Below are 13,197 nucleotides of genomic sequence, written 5' to 3' on the forward strand. Positions count from 1 at the left end.
AATAATTGAAATTGCAGATGATGGAAATATAACTGAAGTAAGAGTTCACTGTAGAAATGGGTATTAAAATAGATTTTTATCTCCTTGACAGGAGTAGAAAGAAGACTTTTTTAGAAATCTATCCCCTGGAAACAATGTTTCACCCTTGTGAAATAGCACACTTTAAAATACCTGCAGCAAGAAACCATCTATAAAAATAGCTTATGAAGCAAAAGTATGCAGGGCAGTTTCTTGGGAATACCACTGATTGGGTTACCAAGAATCATCAAGAAACAGGCAGAAATTTCTTTGAGCCCTGCAATGAACTCTGTAAGTTTCTTGATCAGGGATCTTTTAATTTCCCTTGTCCTTCCTCCCAATGCATACACTAGAGAACCCTCCCCAACAATGATATTTACTGTCTAATTGAAACAGATGCTACTTACTGATTCATGTAATTCTTTATGCCATTTCAAATAAAGGAATTTCTAGACCTACTGATTTCTGCCAGTCATTAATAATAGTGACCCGAGTAGAGTTAATCTATCACTGTTAAAATCAAACTAGTGGTTGTGACAACTGGAATGCTATGGAGCTATTAAGAATATTCCAAAACAGATTTAGAATAATAGAATATTGTTTGATTTTCCCAGAACAGAAGGCAAAATAAATTAATGGCAACAAATGGTGTCTTCTTAAAACTACCACAGGTTACAATGTGATCATAAAATCACAGAATCATAGAATTGTTCAGGTTGGAAAAGACTTTTAAGATCAAGTCCAACCATAAACCTAACACTGCCAAGTACACCACTAAACCATGTCCCTAAGTGCCCTATCTACACATTTTTAAATACCTCCAAGAACAGGGACTCAACTACTTCCCTGGGCAGCCTATTCCAATGTTTGACTACCCTTCCTTTCAGTGAAGAAATTTTTCCTAATATCCAGTCTAAAACTCCCCTGACACAACTTGAGGCCATTTCCTCTTGTCCTATCTCCTGTTACTTGGGAAAAGAGACCAACAGCCACCTTGATACAACCGCCTTTCAGGTAGCTGTAGAGAGCAGTAAGCTCTCCTCTCAGCCTCCTTTTCTCCAGGCTAGACACCCGCAGTTCCCTCAGCTGCTCCTCATAAGACCTGTGCTCCAGACCCTTCATCAGCTTCGTTGCCCTTCTTTGGACACACTCCAGCAACTCAATGTCTGTCTTGTAGTGAGGGGCCCAAAACTGGACACAGTGCTGAGTACAGGGGGACGATCACTTCCCTAGTCCTGCTGGCCATGCTATTCCTGATATAAGCCAGGATGCTGTTGGCCTTCTTGGCCACCTGGGCACACTGCTGGCTCATGTTCCGCTGGCTGTCAGGCAGCACCCCCAGGTCCTTTTCAGCCAGGCAGCTTTCCAGCCACTCCTCCCCAAGCCTGTCACGCTGCATGGGGTTGTTGTGACCAAAGTGTGGGACCTGACACTTAGCCTTGTTGAATCTCATAAAATTGGCTTTGGCCCGTCAACCCAGCCTGTCCAGATCCCCCTGTAGAGCCTTTCTATCCTTGAACAGATCAATGCTCCCACCCAGCTTGGTTGGTGTTGTCTGCAAACTTACTGAGGGCTCACTCAATCCCCTCATCCAGATCATTGATAAAGATATTAAACACAACTGGCTCCAGTACTAAGCCCTGGGGAACACCGCTTCTGAGCGGCTGCCAGCCGGCTTTAACTCTATTCACTGCAGCTCTTTGGGCCTGCCCATCCAGCCAGTTTTTTACCCAGTGAAGAATACACCCGTCCAAGCCATGAGCAGCCAGTTCCTCCAGCAGAATGCTGTGGGAAAGGGTGTCAAAGGCTGGTAAACAATGTCCACAGCCTCTCCCTCATCCACTTAGCAGGTCACCTTGACATAGAAGGTGATCAGGTTAGTCAAGCAGGACCTGCCTTTCATAAACCCATGGTGACTGGGCCTGATCACCTGGTTGTCCTATACATGCCATGTGATGGCACTCAAGACAATCTGCTCCATAACCTTCCCCGACACCAAGGTCAGACTGATAAGCCTGTAGTTCCCTGGATCCTCCTTCCAGCCCTTCTTGTATATGGTTGTCACACTTGCTAACCTCCAGTGAACTGGGACCTCCCCAGTTAGCCAAGACTGCTGATAAATGATAGAACATGGCTTCGTGACCACTTCTGCCAGCTCCCTCCCGTACCCTTGTTGAAGGCTAACTCTGAAACTTAGCTAACATCATATCAGGCCAAGATGTTTTTGTAAGCTGGCAAGTAAAGGACACTTAATCATCCCTAGTCAGAAGAACAAACATTCAGCATCCTTTAACCAAAGACATCCTGGAGCAACTAGACCTTGAAGAAGTACTGAGAAATTGATAAAAGGGAATATCCTACCCCAGAAGGTGTCAGAAAAGTTGGACAATTGCCGAAAAAGAGTAACTGGGGGAAAGGTAATTCTGGCAGGGGGAGATCACAACCATGGACTTAATTTAGGACCAAAAGGATTTGTCCCCCCTGCCCGTGAGGAGCATGCATGCTAATTTACATAGCAAGTGAGGCTACTTAGAATGTAGTAGACCAGTAGCAGATAGGATGGTAATTACTAACCAATCATAATAAAAAGAATAATTACTAACTCCATAAGTTTTGTGTATAAATAAGGTGCAGAAAGTTTTGTTCAGTGTGCTAGCATTGTGGAATTACACACCTAGCACCCATCTCTGTGCAGAAATGAAATAAAATCAATATCTCGACTCAGTGTGTGAATTGGATTGTTGCACACCAGGTAACAAGCTCCTTTTGTGAGACAACATCCTTGGGTGGATCCCATCCAGCCCCACAGACTTGGTGTAGCAGGTTGCTAACCATTTCTCCTTGGATTATGAAGGCTTCATTCTGCTCCCTGTTCTTGTCTTCCAGCTCAGGGGGATGGGTACCCCGAGAACAACTGGTCTTACTATTAAAGACTGAGGCAAAGAAAACATTAAATACCTCAGCCTTTTCCTCATCCCACATCCAATAAGGGATGGAGATTCTCCTTAGCCTTCCCTTTGTTGCTAATGTATTTATAGAAACATTTTTTATCTTCTTTTTCAGCAGTAGACACACTAAGTTCTAGTTGGGCTTTGGCCCTTCTAATTTTCTCCCTGCTTAACCTCACATCTTTGTAGTCTTCCTCAGTGGCCTGCCCCTTCTTCCAGAGATCATAAACTCTCTTTTTTGCCCTGAGTTCCAGCCAAAGCTCTCTGTTCAGCAAGGCCAGTCATCTTCCCTGCCGGCTTGTCTTATGGCACATAGGGATGGCCTGCTCCTGTGCCTTTAAGATTTCCTTCTTGAGGAATGTCCAGCCTTCCTGGACTCTTGCCTGTCAGGACCACCTCCCAAGGCACCCTGTCAACCAGGCCCCTAAAAAGGCCAAAGTCTGACCTCCAGAAATCCAAGGTAGCAGTTCTGCTAACCCTCCTCCTTACTTCTCTCAAAATAGAAAACTCTATTATTTCATGACTGCTGTGCCCAAGATGGCCCCCAACCATCACATTACCCACAAGTCCTCCTCTGTTCACAAACAACAGGTCCAGCTGGGCGCCTTCCCTAGTTGGCTCACTCACCAGCTGGATCAGGAAGCTATCTTCCACACACTCCAGGAACCTCCTAGACTGTTTCCTCTCCATTGTACTGTATTTCCAGCAGACATCTGGTAAGTTGAAGTCCCCCATGAGAACAAGGGCTAGCGATTGTGAGACTTCTCCAAGCTGCTTATAGATTATTTCATCTGTGGCTTCATTCTGATTGGGTGGGCTATAACAGATTCCCACTATGACATCTGCCATGTTGTCCTTTCCTCTGATTCTTACCCATAAGCACTTGACACTTTCATGACCATTATCAAGCTCTACAGTCAAAACACTCCCTAACATACAGGGCTACTCCACTACCTCTCCTTCCTTTCCTATCTCTTCTGAAGACTTTAGAGCCATCCATTGCAACACTTAGTTGTGTGAGTCATCCCACCATGTTTCTGTGATTGCAACTTTATCATAGTTTTCCAGCTGCACGATGGTTTCCAGCTCCTTCTGTTTGTTGCCCATGCTGTGTGCATTGGTGTAGTTGCGCGTCAGTTGGGCTATTGATCCTGCCACCTTTTTTTGGGGGAAAAGCCCTAATTCCTATGTGACTGTTCTCAGGAGCTTCCAGGGTTTCTAACACATAAATAACCCTTGCATCTTTGCTGCCACATGGATCTTCATCCTCTACCTCCACTGTGACAGCAGACCAAAGGACCTTGCTAGCACACTGTCCATCAAACTTTGGCATGATGCCCCCAGGCTTATCTCTAGCTAACCTGACTTTACCCTTTCCCCCTTCAAATCCAGTTTAAAGCTCTTTCAATGAGCCCTGTTAACTCCTGCACAAAGATCCTTTTCCCCCTTTGAGACAGGTGTACCCCGTCTATTGCCAGTAGGTCTGGTGTCACGTGTACTGACCCATAATCAAAAACCCCAAAATTCTGCTGGTCACATCAAGTTCAGAGCCAGGTATTGATCTACTGGCTCTTCCTGTTTCTTCCCTCATCATTTCCTGCAACTAGAAGGATAGAGGAGAACACTACTTGTGCTCCTGATCCCTTAAACAGTTGTCCCAAGGTCCTGAAGTCTCTCTTGATTGCCCTCAGACTTATTGTTGCAACTTCATCTGTGCCCACCTGAAAAATCAATAATGGATAATAATGTGAGGGTGGTACCAGGGTACGAAGCTTTCTTTTCATATCTTTAACCCAGGCCCCAGGGAGGCAGCAGACTTCCCTAAGAAGTGGCTCCAATCTGCATATTGGGCCTTCTGTTCCCCTCAGGAGAGAGTTTTCTATGACAATGACCCATCTTTTTTTCTTTACGGAAGCAGTTTTGAAACAGGGTGTAGGCTGACTTAACCTTGGCAACACCTCTAACCTAGATGAACCATCATCCTTGTCATTGTTTGGTTCCACTTGCAGAGCCTCATATTTATTATGATATATGTATGATAAGTCACAGACAATAATAGTAGACTTACACTACATACAGTTCAGATGTGTTTTGTTAATGAGTGATTTGTTGTAGATGTAGTAAGTGTAATTGTAGTTGTACACATTATAATAAGCATTTTTTCAATGTAAGGGAAGATTTATGTCCACTGGACACTAGTTATAGAATTAGTTTGATTTAGTGATTGACATGTTTTATATGAGTTCTAGCGTTGCAGGCCGAATTACATTAGGGATAAGTCTGGTCCTTTATTTGAACCATATCACCTCATAGGAGCCCCAGCAGCTGTGTAAACTGAATTACATGCTGCAATCTGGGAATTAAGGCAGAGTAATTACCTTGAACACTGGTAGCAGGCATCCCAAAATACAGATTAAGGTTGTCATTTTCCACTTTGTCTCCAAAACTGTTTAACAGTATCACCAGTTGTAGGTAATCAAATCTGCTAATCTGTGAAGGATACTTTGAAAGTAATCTAAATTAAAAAAGGTGGTTGTAATATGTAAACTGTTTACTTTTATTTTCACATCTAGCTGCTTTTTAATGAAAACCTTTTACTTGGGGAAGCATATTAGATTCAGGATACTTTCTGGTAAAACAGAATATCCGTGTCATTATGGAAAAGAGCTTGAATGATTACATATCCACCAGTGGTCTGGTTAGTCTTTATTCACACAGCTCTCAGCTTCTCATTACTTCTCATTACTCAGTTTTTTAAATAGCAAAAAAATGAACTGTCAATCAGTCATGAAGGAAATTTATAAAATACTAAAGAAAGAGGTTTTTTTTTTCTTCTTTCTGACTAAAATTCTGATATGAAAAGATTTTACTAGCTATATCAAGTCTCTAAAAACATAGTGTTCTCTCTGTTTCCCAGATGCAAAGGTGTTATGTAAAACCTTAATGATCTGATGTGCAGTCTTTTCATTATAAAATATAAGGCACCAGATTAAAGTATATTGTCATGAGGGAATTCTTGCCTTTTGAAGGGTAGTCATAATTCAAAACAAGCAATGGGATAATATAGCATTATTCCCCAGTTATTTTAGTAACAGCAAAGTACCCTTGTGGTGTATTCATCATGATTCTTGGAAACCCTTTCATATGTGGACAGTTCTCATATTAATATTTACATATGGAAAGGATCCAAATGCCAAGTTCCACCTGCTCCAAAACACAGTCAGAACAGCAGATTTAGCATGAATAGTACTAGAACTTTGGCATAAAAATGCTGGACATCGAAAGTACTAAGTCCATTTGTCAACAAAATTTTTCAATAGAAAATCAGAATATTTCCTGTTCTAATTTACAAGCTCACTAAAAACATGCTTTGATATCAAAAGTGGGTAATGGAAAATCTGGTATGTTTAATGAATATTCACTGAATATTCCACTGAGATATCCTGTTGGGAAATTTGTGACATAGAACATGTAGGCTTTTGGGTCCTCCACTCCCCTGCCATTCCCACCTTTTCTCTTTCTTTTACTTTTTGTTATGAGGTACAAATTTAAAAAACATTACAGTGACAGTGTAAATATTTGAAAGATAATTACACAGCATTCTGTATTATACACATTTGAATCCTTTGCTTCAATTATCATGCTACTGCTGGTGAAGTGTTAGGCAAAGACACAAAAAGTTTCTATATTCTTTATAGAGCAGATAAGGAGCTTATCTATGTGGAATCTCTCGAGTATATTTTTTCTACAAATTCATGTCTTTCCAATTCTTCTACTAGATCCCTTCAGTCACTTTCTCATAATTATCCTTCAAATTCCTAGTCTCTTAGTCAGTCACTACTTGCCTCTTAGCAATTAGCTTGTTCGTTTTGAAAGACTGCACTTTGACCATGGAAATTCGGTATTTCAGAGCTTTGTCATTTATACCAAAACAACTCAAATTCAGATTTTGAGTTTCTCAAAACAAATCTCAGGATTATTATATTGTCAAATACTGTCAGAATGACTGTATTGGGTTTATGTGGCAAGGTTAGGGGAGGCTTCAGGTGTAGCCTCTGTGAGAAAAGATCAGGAGCTGCCCCCATGTTGGACAGAGTCAGTTTCAGCTGGCTCAATGGACCCACTGCTGCCCAAAGCTGAGCCCATCAGTGATGCTGGTGGCACCTCTGTGATAATATATTTAAAAGAGGATAAAAATGTTGTGCAGCAGCTGTGAGAGAAGCATGAAAAAGTATGAGAGAAACAGCCATGAAGATACCAAGGTCAGTGAAGAAGGAGGGGGAGGAGGTGCTCCAGGTACTGGAGCAGAGATTCCCCTGCAGCCTGTGAAGATCATGGTGAGGCAGGGGAAAAGTGTGAGGAGAAAGGACTGGCAGAGAGGAACTATTAGGGAAAGACCACAATCCCCATTCCCCATCCCTCTGCACTGTTGGTGGGGGAGGAGGTAGAAGAGTCAGGAATGGATGAGTGAAGTTGAACCTGGGATGAAGGCAGGTGCAGGAAGGTGTTTTTAATTTTGCCTCTGTTTTTCGCTATCCTACTCTATTTTTATTTGGCAATAAATTAAATTAATGTTCCCCAATTTGAGTCTGTTTTGCCCATGATGGTAAATGCTGAGTGAGCTCCCTGTCTCTATCTCAACCCATGAACTTTTCCATCTTATTTTCTTCCCCTGTCCTGTCCTGATTCTCTCACCCATCCCACTGGGAGTGAGTGAGTGAGCAGTTGTGTGGTGCTTAGCTGCCTACGTACAGAGGGGGAGTGAGAGAGCTGTTTGCTGGGCATCTGTCAGCCAGCCAACCTTAAACCATCACAACAACCTATCAGAATAAAGGCCAGATATTGCTTTCTGTTGATACTTTTAAATATCACCTAGTAACTAAAACTCAGACCATGATAAAAGTCTTGGGTAATTCCACAAACTAAAAACAGACTGCAGACTCAAAATGCCACACTGAAGTCATAGTTATTTCATAACTAACATTATCCTGTGTCACCTGTTTCTTTGAGCTAAGAAAATATTTATTTGCTGAATTCTATATTTTATCTAATTATTTTGGATAGGTTTTGTTGGTGTTTGGTTGTCTACTGTTTTGTTTTATATTGTTCACAACCACTTAGTAATGTAATGAGAGAAAAGATTTATGAAATTCTGCTGTAAAAATATCTAAGAATGCAGTTCTACTGTATTGGGTTCATGTGGAAAGGTTTTAGTAGCAGGTGGACTACAAGGGTGGCTTCTGTGAGAAGCCACTAGAAGCTTCCCCTATGTCCGATAGAGCCAATGTCAGCTGGCTCCAAGATGGACCCGCCTCTGGCCAAGGCTGAGCTAATCAACGACAGTGATATCTCTGTGATAACATATTTAAGAAAGGGGGAGCAGGGGGGGAAAGCCCTGCAAAAACTGCAGCTGGAGTGAGGAATGAGAATATGTGAGAACAACTCTGCAGACACCCAGGTCAGTGAAGAAGGAGGGGGAGGAGGTGCTCCAGGCACCAGAGCAGAGATTCCCCTGCAGCCCCTGGTGCAGCCCATGGTGAGGCAGCTGTGCCCCTGCAGCCCAGGGAGGTCCACGGTGGAGCAGATATCCACCCGCAGCCCAGGGAGGACACCATGCAGGAGCAGGTCTATGTGCCTGAAGGAAGCTGTGACCCCGTGGGAAGCCTGCACTGGAGCAGGCTCCTGGCAGGACCTGTGGACCTGAGGAGAGAGAGAGGAGCCCACTCTGGAGCAGGTTTGCTGGCAGGGCTTGTGACCCCATGGGGGACCCACGCTGGAGCAGTCTGATCCTGAAGGACTGCACCTCGTGGAAGGGACACACACTGGAGAAGTTCATGAAGAACTGTAGCCTTGTGGGAAGGATCCACTTTGGAGAAGTTTTGTGTGTCTCCTGTGGGAGGGACCCCATGCTGGAGCAGGGGAAGAGTGTGAGGAGTCCTCTCATTGAGGATGAAGGAGCAGCAGAGACAACGTGTGATGAACTGACCGCAACCCCCATTCCCCATACCCCTGTGCCACTTGGGGGGAGGTAGAGAAAATTGGGAGTGAAGTTGAGCTCGGGAAGAAGGGAGGGGTGAGGGGAAGGTTTTAAGATTTGGTTTTATTTCTCATTACTTTACTGTGATTTGATTGGTAATAAATTAAATTGATCTTCCCCAAGTCGAGTCTGTTTTGCCCGTGACAGTAATTGCTGAGTGATCTCCCTCTCCTTATCTCTACCCACAAGCTTTTCATTATATTTTCTCTCCCCTGTCCAGTTGAGAAGGCGAGTGATAGAGTGGCTTTGGTGGGTACTTGGCATCCAGCCAAGGTCAACCCACGACATCTATTTTTAAGAATAACTTTAAATTGCCTAGATCTTCCTGAATCATTCCTTGGAAATATGGTGTTTAACCTTAAAGCATCTTATAAATAAAAAAACAATCAAACAGTGAAAAATCAGTTGATACAATAAAGAAAGAAAAGACATAGTTTCAGTCACATGATGGCTGGCATCATCAGTGTTCAAAAATCACATTTGAATTATAATAAACTGAGGTCTGATACATATGCTAAGGGTCAGTGTTACACTTTGACTTCTGGATGATATGTCATTTTCTATTTGTTAATAGTTGTGCAACTGCAACTGTACCTATTAGCTTTAAGTTCCCATTTTAATTATAACAATAAATACTACCATACATCAAGACCCAGAATTCTGAATATCACTGAATATGGTAAAATATTTCACCAAAAATTAGGAAACACCATAGATTTCCTCCTGTTTAAATACTAAATTTTTGCAAACATTGCAAACAGAACAATTAGCTATGCAATTTTTTTTTTTCTCAGTATAAAATAATATAAAGTTATGTATAGGAAGAATCATATAGAGAGAGCAATAGAAAAAAGAGGGTTTGACCCAGAATTTGTACATTGTAAGAAAAGTAAAAAAAAAAATCCTTTTTCTCAAACAGGTACATTGAAAGACAAACTATGAAATACATTGCGCTGACACTATAATTTCCATATAACTTCACTTTGACAATATAATCTCCACTCCTATCTCAAAAGAGCATAGATTTGTAACTATCCAATAAGGTAATTCCACATCAGGAAATTGTGGAGAACTAAAGTATCAAAATCTCAGAATAAGACAAATCACTTCAGAGACCACCTGTTCCCCAGAAATACTCAGTAGTGACTCCAGTTTTAGCAGATTAGTCATATATCCTGCAAGACTGAGAAGAAAATGCCAACTTTTTTAACTGCATGGACTGTTTATATACCAGGTATCTGCATTTGCAATATTGCTGACTTGGGCTGCCGTTATATCAAAAATGTTTTATGTATGCTACTTCAGAAGTGAGTGTCTGGCATCTTTCATCCTATTCTAAATCGTCTCATAATCAGTATGAGCATATTGAAATGACTACTGCATAGTTACAATGACGATCAGTATCCAGTGATAAATACCGATTAGGCAACAAACTCACAGTCATTCAAGCTCTGGCAATGTTCACTGTTACTTATAGTTTTATATTTATTTTTGAGTGCTTTTCTTTAGCTGTTATGTAAGTTTAACCTCACTGAGAAATATTTGTTGAAATAAATTATTTTAACAAATACACTTAGGCTTTTCTAAGTGATTCTTAAACTGATTACATCAGGAACAAGTGAATTTCATTGCTGGAGGCAATTACTGTTCTGTGTAATATAGGTGATTAATGATTTTATATTTTCTGGTATTAATGAAACTGTGCATTCTAGTTAAGTTACTGCTAAAACTGGAAAGTCGGCTAGTGTTTATAATTGCTGGATCAGTGCCGCATGGCATGAAGATATCTGGAGACATAAAATTCGGTGCAAAAATCACATGAACATTAACAGACCGAATGCTTTTTCCCTTCTCAGAGCCTGCAGTGTGGTGGGCTGCAGTACACTACAGAACTGAGGACTGAATTGACAATGCCAGCAGATCTTAAGACAGTGTTAAGGAAATTTTTAGCAGGAGAAAATGGTAGTGAGTACTGTTGACTTCAGGAACAGGTTTGAACTGGTATCAAAAGGAAATCCTGTGTGATTGTAAACTACTATAAAATGACTAGGCATTCTGACAGAGGTGAACAGTAATAAGACACAGACTCAACCGCATTTTTTTTTTTCCAGAAGTAAATGTAATTGTATTTTTTTAAAAAAAATTTGCTCTACTTTCCTCATATATTGTCAGTTGGGATTTTACTGACCCTGCCACTGAGAAATGATCTCATTTAATATAGCATCAACTGATGTTAAGCTTTTAAAGAAGGAACAATGAGGTTAAAAAGAAAGGAGAATAAATGACAATGTTTTATCATTGTTTTGTCTTACAGTTTCTTCCATTCCCACACCTAGCGCTCTTTTACTGAAATGAATCTTAGTTTTGCAACATCTTTCTTACCAGCCAAATGTTCACATCTCTGTGAAAATTCAATAAATAGATAGGCTTTCTATGGAACAGTTTGCTAGTATTTCCAAATAGTCTGCAAGATTCTGGTCATAAAGAAATTAGGTTTTTCAAGTCTATAATATTTTAGTTTACCTTTCATTCCAAGAAAAAAAGTACATTCTTATTTACTGGTTTCCTTTTTTTATACTATTCCATGCAATTTTAAGATAAGAAAGAAGTAAAACAATCATTCTTTTTTCTGGGAAGAGGCATGGTGTTTTTAAAATATGAACCTACTAAATTTACTTCTATTTTTTCTACTTTTATGGAATCGGGAATTATTCAACCTTGATATTCAATATTGTTGCCCATGCCCTATCATCTGTTTGCTACTTGTTGGTACTGACAAGTCATGTACATAATACTTTATTTTTGACATTACAGACACTCCAAGTAACAGATTAGATGATCATAAACAAAGAATTATGACCCCTTAATGTCGTCAAACAGCAAGAGGAGAAATTCTATGAGAAAGAAAGCTTCTCAGATATGAGGTCTATAACAACTGGCAAATTAAGAGACAGAAATAACCATAAAATTTAAAAGTAAATTAAGTAATATTCATAATTTTAAAGGGTGACTAAGCTTATTTTTAGAAATATTTTAAATTAGACATTTCAAATAATTTAGTCCCTTCTCCTTTAAATCTCCCACACACTGCTTATAACAAATCTCCAGAAATACAACCAAAGCAGACACTTGTTCCATGTAAATGGCAAATGCAATCCTTCTGCTGCCCCAGCTGACACACAAATGTTACATTTATCTGTCACAAAAACATATAAATATAATGTTGAAAAAAAATTATACTATAATTTTTATTTCCTCCAACTTATACTACTATGTTTCCTCAAAAATTATAAGTTCATAAAAGGAAAGAGCAAAACAACAGGAAACCAAAGATGCAGTAGCTATCCATTTGCAATTACACCAGCTAAGCCATGCAAGGTACATCTGCTGATACATAAGCAATCGATTTCTTTCATTACTGTTTTAAAAAAAGAAGTCAGGTATAAATAAACTAAGTGCTGGTGCTTCTGCATTTAAGGAAGCGTGAAAATTGCTGAAGTGCTAGCCAAAACGTAAGAGAGAGACACATCCATGGTTATCCGGTTCAACCACCCCAAGATCCACTGGAAACATAGCACAGTGAGCTGCAGACAATCCAGGAGCCTCCTGGAGTGCATTGAGGATAACTTTTTAAGCCAGACAATAGACAGCCGTACCAGAGGGGATGCAATACTAGACCTGTTGGTCACCAATGCAAGTGAGTTAACCGGTGACATCAAGATTGGAGGCAGCCTGGGCTGCAGTGATCATGCACTGCTGGAGTTCACAGTCCTGAGGGATATGGGTCAGGCAAAAAGTAAAGTCAGGACCCTGAATTTTAGGAAAGCAAAATTCCAGCTCTTCAAGGAGCTAGTCAATAGGACCCTCTGGGAAACTGCCTTCAGGGTCAAGGGAGCAGAACAGAGCTGGCAGATCTTTAAGGATGCTTTCTGCAGAGCACAAGAGCTCTCAGTCCCCACATGTAAAGAAGGCAAGCGACAGGCATGGATAAGTCAAGATCTGCTGGTCAAACTAAAGGGCAAGAAGGAAATGCACAGGCAGTGGATGCAGGGACAGGTATCCTTGGAAGAGTATAGGGATGTTGCCCAGTTGTGTAGGGATGGGGTCAGGAAAGCCAGGGAATGGCTGGAGCTGAACTTGGCAAAGGATGCAAAGAATAACAAGGGCTTCTACAGGTATGTCAGTCAGAAAAGG

Source organism: Pelecanus crispus, chromosome 3, assembly GCF_030463565.1.
Source record: "Pelecanus crispus isolate bPelCri1 chromosome 3, bPelCri1.pri, whole genome shotgun sequence".
NCBI lineage: Eukaryota > Metazoa > Chordata > Aves > Pelecaniformes > Pelecanidae > Pelecanus > Pelecanus crispus.